The sequence below is a fragment of the Plutella xylostella genome, chromosome 16 (assembly GCF_932276165.1).
Source record: "Plutella xylostella chromosome 16, ilPluXylo3.1, whole genome shotgun sequence".
Classification (NCBI taxonomy): Eukaryota; Metazoa; Arthropoda; class Insecta; order Lepidoptera; family Plutellidae; genus Plutella; species Plutella xylostella.
Window position 1 is genome coordinate 9,008,613 of NC_063996.1, and position 6,348 is coordinate 9,014,960.

Sequence of the window (6,348 nt, forward strand, 5' to 3'; positions counted from 1 at the left end):
ACCGCAAGAGCATGTATTGTGCTTTAAAGTGAGGTAAAATGGAACCAAAGTCCATTAGTAGAATCTTATCCATTCCACACAGTTGATGACGTCAAAAAAAATGGCTTATTACGTAACAATTACGATTAGCTTGTAATGATTACGACATAATGTAAATGTTTAATTAAATCGCTAATGCTGAGTTTCACAAAGGACCTGTAAGCTAATGGCGGTATTAAATCTGTATCTTTCTGTCCGTCTACAGCCATAGCAAGGAAACAACATTAGCATTAAGTTCTGTTACGCAACTCAGCGCAAAAAAAAAAAAAATATATATAATAATGACGTGCCCATTTATTATACAAGGAATAAGACTTGCGGAATCTAGGTAAACCTAAGTCTGTGACGAAGAAGGTAGAAATAAAATAAAAGCTTGGTCTCGGCGGCCAGTTACTACTTACTGTAAGTGCTTAAAAATGCAATCTTTTTCCACCGGGATTTGTTGTTACCTCCCTGATGTACGCCGTCGTTACTTCGAACTGCACATTCGAATACAACTCAATACAAATTTAAGTTTACAATAAAAACCTCGTTATTCCTTGTTATATTGACTTATATGCTACGACGCAAACATGCTACGACGTACAGTTGCTTTGACGTACACTTGCTACGAAGTGCACTTGCTAGGACGTACACTTGCTACGACGTACACTTGCTACGAAGTGCACTTGCTAGGACGTACACTTGCTACGACGTACACTTGCTACGAAGTGCACTTGCTAGGACGTACACTTGCTACGACGTACACTTGCTACGAAGTGCACTTGCTAGGACGTACACTTGCTACGACGTACACTTGCTACGAAGTGCACTTGCTAGGACGTACACTTGCTACGACGTACACTTGCTACGAAGTGCACTTGCTAGGACGTACACTTGCTACGACGTACACTTGCTACGAAGTGCACTTGCTAGGACGTACACTTGCTACGACGTACACTTGCTACGAAGTGCACTTGCTAGGACGTACACTTGCTACGACGTACACTTGCTACGAAGTGCACTTGCTAGGACGTACACTTGCTACGACGTACACTTGCTACGAAGTGCACTTGCTAGGACGTACACTTGCTAGGACGTACACTTGCTACGACGTACACTTGCTACGAAGTGCACTTGCTAGGACGTACACTTGCTACGACGTACACTTGCTACGAAGTGCACTTGCTAGGACGTACACTTGCTACGACGTACACTTGCTACGAAGTGCACTTGCTAGGACGTACACTTGCTAGGACGTACACTTGCTACGACGTACACTTGCTACGAAGTGCACTTGCTAGGACGTACACTTGCTACGACGTACACTTGCTACGACGTACACTTGCTACGACGTACACTTGCTACGACGTACACTTCATCGACGTACACTTGCTACGACGTACACTTGCTACGACGTACACTTGCTACGACGTACACTTGCTACGACGTACACTTGCTACGACGTACACTTGCTACGACGTACACTTGCTACGACGTACACTTGCTACGACGTACAATATTTTATATCTGACGTATTTAACAATAAAACAGTTAAACCAATATAAAAGCAGCTTTGCAATATATTTTGAACGAGACAATAGTAGGATTTGGCGTAGAATACGCAAATTTCGTAGTTTTTCCCTCTATAATACTTTAAGCCAGATGTACTGTAAAACCATTTGTTTTAGGACGTTAAAACTACGTTATGTAAATGTCGTGAGCGTTTTAATGGGTCTCATTTCCCTGAAAAACTAGTGTGTGCGCGTTTAAAGTAAAACATGTGGTTTGTAAGCTGGACACACAGAAACGAAATCTCGGGGAATCTTTTGTTTATTTTAAAAATATGCAGTTTTTGTTTTCGTATGTGTGCTATTATTAATAATTTAACTGAATATATTTACAGTTTTGGAATTAGTTTTGTTGAAGCAAAATTATTTTTTTATTAAATTCTGTTTTTTACGTTTCATTGAGCTAGTAGGTACCTACTTACTACACACTAGATATTACAAAGGAAAGTGAAAAAACCTTGCTTCAAACCGACTGTAATTATATAAAGTTTATAAAAACCTACAACATTCTCTTACAAAGACACGGTTCTCAAAGAGATCACAAAAAAGCGAAGCACGTAACACTTAAAAAGCAAAAAAGACGACACTAAAAGATAAAATTCCTTTTAGTAAAACCGAGCTGTATAAAGGTGAAATAGTTGCAAGTAAGTACTTGCAGCAAACTTCTCAAGCAGCTTACAGAGCTCAAATTAAAGTGTTAGAAACTTCGAGTACCTACCTCATTTACCACACGTATATTTCAAGTTAAGGTTTTATCTGATACGCCCGCTTTGTGCTGATGCAACGATCTTAAACTGGATATCTTCTTTGCTGTCGGTACTCTCTAGGTTTAGCCCTTAGCCACTTGCATTAGAGATAGTTGCTGACTGTCTTTTTGCTTTACAGGAAATGAATGAACTAGAGATGTCTTGTAATCGTTACGATTGATGCAACGAGATTGTGAGAGACTCCACTGCGCACTGCTTTGATACTGAGATCCTTGAGAGTAAAAATGAAGTTGTTTTTTAAAGTGTTGCAAAAATCGTTAACTTATGTTTTCCTGCAGGTCAAATGATCAGTTAGGAATGATCTGACTGAGTTTGAGTAAACTTTTTGGAGTAGAAGTTCCGCAAACGAAGAGACTTGGTTTTTCCATTTTAATATTCCACCGGTGAGGGTGTCTGAGTTGCAATATTGCATTTTCTAAGAGAGTTGAGATAACACGTAAGTATAGTTTCTTTGTTTGGATCTGATTCAATTAGGTTGTTAGGATTTTTTACTATCTACAGTAAGATAGATATGCTTTGAAAGTTTATGGGACCGATTCAAAATCCTACAATAGTTATATTCCCCTTAGAACTGATGTTACTGAGATTGAGAGCTGTATTTCTAATAAAATACTTTAGCGATAAAATACTATACCTAGAGAGTGACTGAGTCACCCGCTTTCGACCAACTATATACTACTTAAACAAAAAGCAAAACCCTGTAAATGTATAAATAAAGACAATATAAATGACCACTAAAACAGTATTAAAGTATTTATTTCCAATGAATTTCACAAAGTTAGGCCGCACAGACAAAGTTTCCCAATCGATAATAGTTAATGGTTACAATTTAACAATTAGAAGAGCAACTTGGTAACGACCGGTCGTGGCGGGAAATTAGGTGATGGGAAGTGAAATAAAATGTTATTGTTAGGCTGCTTCCAGGGCCTCTAGTACGGGATTTGTAATTTTTGAAAAATAAACAAGTTTACGTTTTCTCCTGTCATATATGCATACATTATCTATCAAAAGTTTCATGATAGTTTCCGCAAGAGGCGCCACTTAGTATGTGAGAAAACGTAAACTTTTATAGTTTTCGCCAAACTGTCAAACCTGTACTAGCCCCCTGAGCAGGGCAACTGTTTGCCGTCAACTGAGGAAGTGGGGTATCGATTAAGTAGGCCGAGTGGTCACAGAACAATACCTATGTGAGGACATCTCACACACGGTCATCCGACCACAACTAGGCAGAGCCTGTAATATGGGTTTCAGACTGCTGATTAGTTTACTAAAATACATAAATAGATACATATCAACGCCTAAGACCTGGGTACAAATATCTGTCTTTAAACCAACATCTGCCTTAGTAGGGACCGAATCCGGGCCTTTCGGCATAGCAGTCAGGGTCAATAACCACTGCTCCATTAATTTGGTCGTCATTTCTTAGTTTTGATCGCGCGTACCGTGTGAACAATTTACCAACTGGTAACGCAGCGCCTCAGGTACAGTTGGCAGAAGGTGGCAGAAGCGAGACACTGAAAAATGACACGAATCGTAGAGGTTGAAGCAAACATGCATGTGCGATGGTATGTAAATGGAGAAAGGTTGACTCTTAAATATTAAAAACAAAAAAATATTTAAGCCACGTATATGACAAATGAGTACTAAAATATGGATAACGTAATGTTCCTTAATCCACCTTGCTGTACACGATGCTCGGTATTGTGTTATTTAAATAGTAAGCTCACATATAAACATACATACGGTAAAGGATTTGAAAAAAAGCGTCATTCATTTGCATAATTGACGGTAAAGTGATTGCATACAGTAAGATCTCTCTGTTCTCCACTGTAAAAGCGCCGGTTAGAACATGATAGCGCTGTGGCGGGACCGCAGGTGTCCGCCGGGTTTACATGCAATATTATTTATCACCGCCCCGCCGCCGGAGGGTTACTCTATACTGACGAAAAACGAACGACGAGAGCTGTAGTGCAATCGGCACGTTTAATACAACGAGTTAAAGTCGTGGCTCGCGCAGCAGCGCTCCGAAACTTAGTTTTTCGTCATATAGAGTGAGTAGAGTGACCCCCTGCCCCGCCACCCGTCGCGGTAGAATAGTTCTTTCACAGAAAATAGTAGAAATATATCAAAAGCTGGGCGACGTATGTGATCCTGTGAATGTAAATTATGCTCCAAGTGGACGTGTTTTAGGAGGTAACGTTATTTTTACGGATGCTCCACGATGTTATAGCTATCGGTGTAAGTAGGTATAATTTTTAAGGTTATGATAATAACACTTGGATTCTGTATTTTACAATATTTACACTCGTTAAAATATATTTTTTTAAATAAATAAAATAGCATAAAATTACAAATTATAATTTATCTCATTCCTCTTCCCATACAATATCTATGGTTTTAAGGTTACTTAAATTTTTTTTATTACGTACTTCTATCATTGTAACATCAATGTCTATTGTCTACCCGTCCATAGACTTACAGTTGTTCCTTCCTTTCCCCGCCATCCTCCTGCTCCTCAGCAGAACAAAAGCTTCCATCTCTCATTTTTACTGGCTCGATCACATTAGCACACAACTGTGGAGATTCGAGACCATTTACTGTAATAGCTCCATCGCTCACGACCATTCAATAGGAATATCATCCTCATATACAGGGTGTCTATCGTGGCGAGCTGAATTTTTTCATTTAGCCTCTGAGTTTGGCCAGCAGAAGTGTCCTGTAAAGAGAGCTGTAGGTTCCATGGGTATTTGGTGATATGAGGGGTCATGATTCTGAAACATTAATATTATAAATAATCCTAGGTTTAGTAGTTAGTACTATTTTTTTTAAAATTTGTATAGGGATTCCTTTACGAAAATAAAGCCAGTATAACAAAATTTCCTTCCCACCAATATTTACTGGCCATCCTTTGGCATGTTTTATTGAATTTTCAGAGTTTTTCCAGAGATAATTATTAATATACATTTCTACATAGACGTATTTATGCGTCAGGGGCCTCGTAGCTACCAAACGAAAAACAGTGATTTAAAGTAGGTAGTATTTTTGTGTTTGTACATATATTCTAATGTTTTATTGATAAATTATACCAATAAATTGAGGCCATCCATCTTTCCAACTTGTAATTCCTTATTCAAGAAATTCTTTGCAAGGCTGTGTCGGAGAGATCTGCGTCGGAGGGTTAAAAAGGGATCCTTAATAGATAATCCGACCAATTGCTACAAAGGAGAACCCACCAAACCGAATTAAATGACTCAGCACAATGTTACACACAAAAAAATAAACAACTGAGCATCACGGCTCGGCGAACGCAACTGGGTTAGTCGCAGTCGCCGAGAGTGCGGGAGCTTTGGACATCTACTCTACACTAATATTTTTTAATACTCACGACTGTAATCTCTGACGGGTTAGTACAAAGTGAGTTGCAATCGAGCCACCCGATTTTTGCTTTACCTTTCTTCTCATTACGTTACGTCATTGCCGTTTTTTGAAACTGTACAAGTCTTTACAATTCTTTGATACGCTTGCCGCCTCGTCTCAGTCTCGAATTATTGTTTAATTATTTATTATTATTATTATAAAACATAAGACACTCACGAGCAATGACAAAGTTCCACTTACAAAATGTTGACATCATATTTCCTAATTAAAAAAAATACTTTGTTTACAATTTGATCACAATATTTACGTTTTTAGTTGGTAATATTCTGATGCGCTGTTATACTGTATGTAAGTAGTAGACGGCGTCATTAAGCGACGTTTTTTTGAGTAATTTGGTGTTTTTTCACTGGAACTGTTTCATTGCTTGTGAGTCTAATTCATAGTAACCGCACTGCCCGCACTTCACCCCAGGGACCCTCGCTAAAGTTGATTCCCAAAAAGAGTGAGTAACCAGTGGTTCTCGAATGTTCCCCGACACGACATCGCTACGTCGCACAACATGTTCGCTCAATTGCTTGGGGTTAGACCGGCTGGCTCCTATATGGCCCAATCCT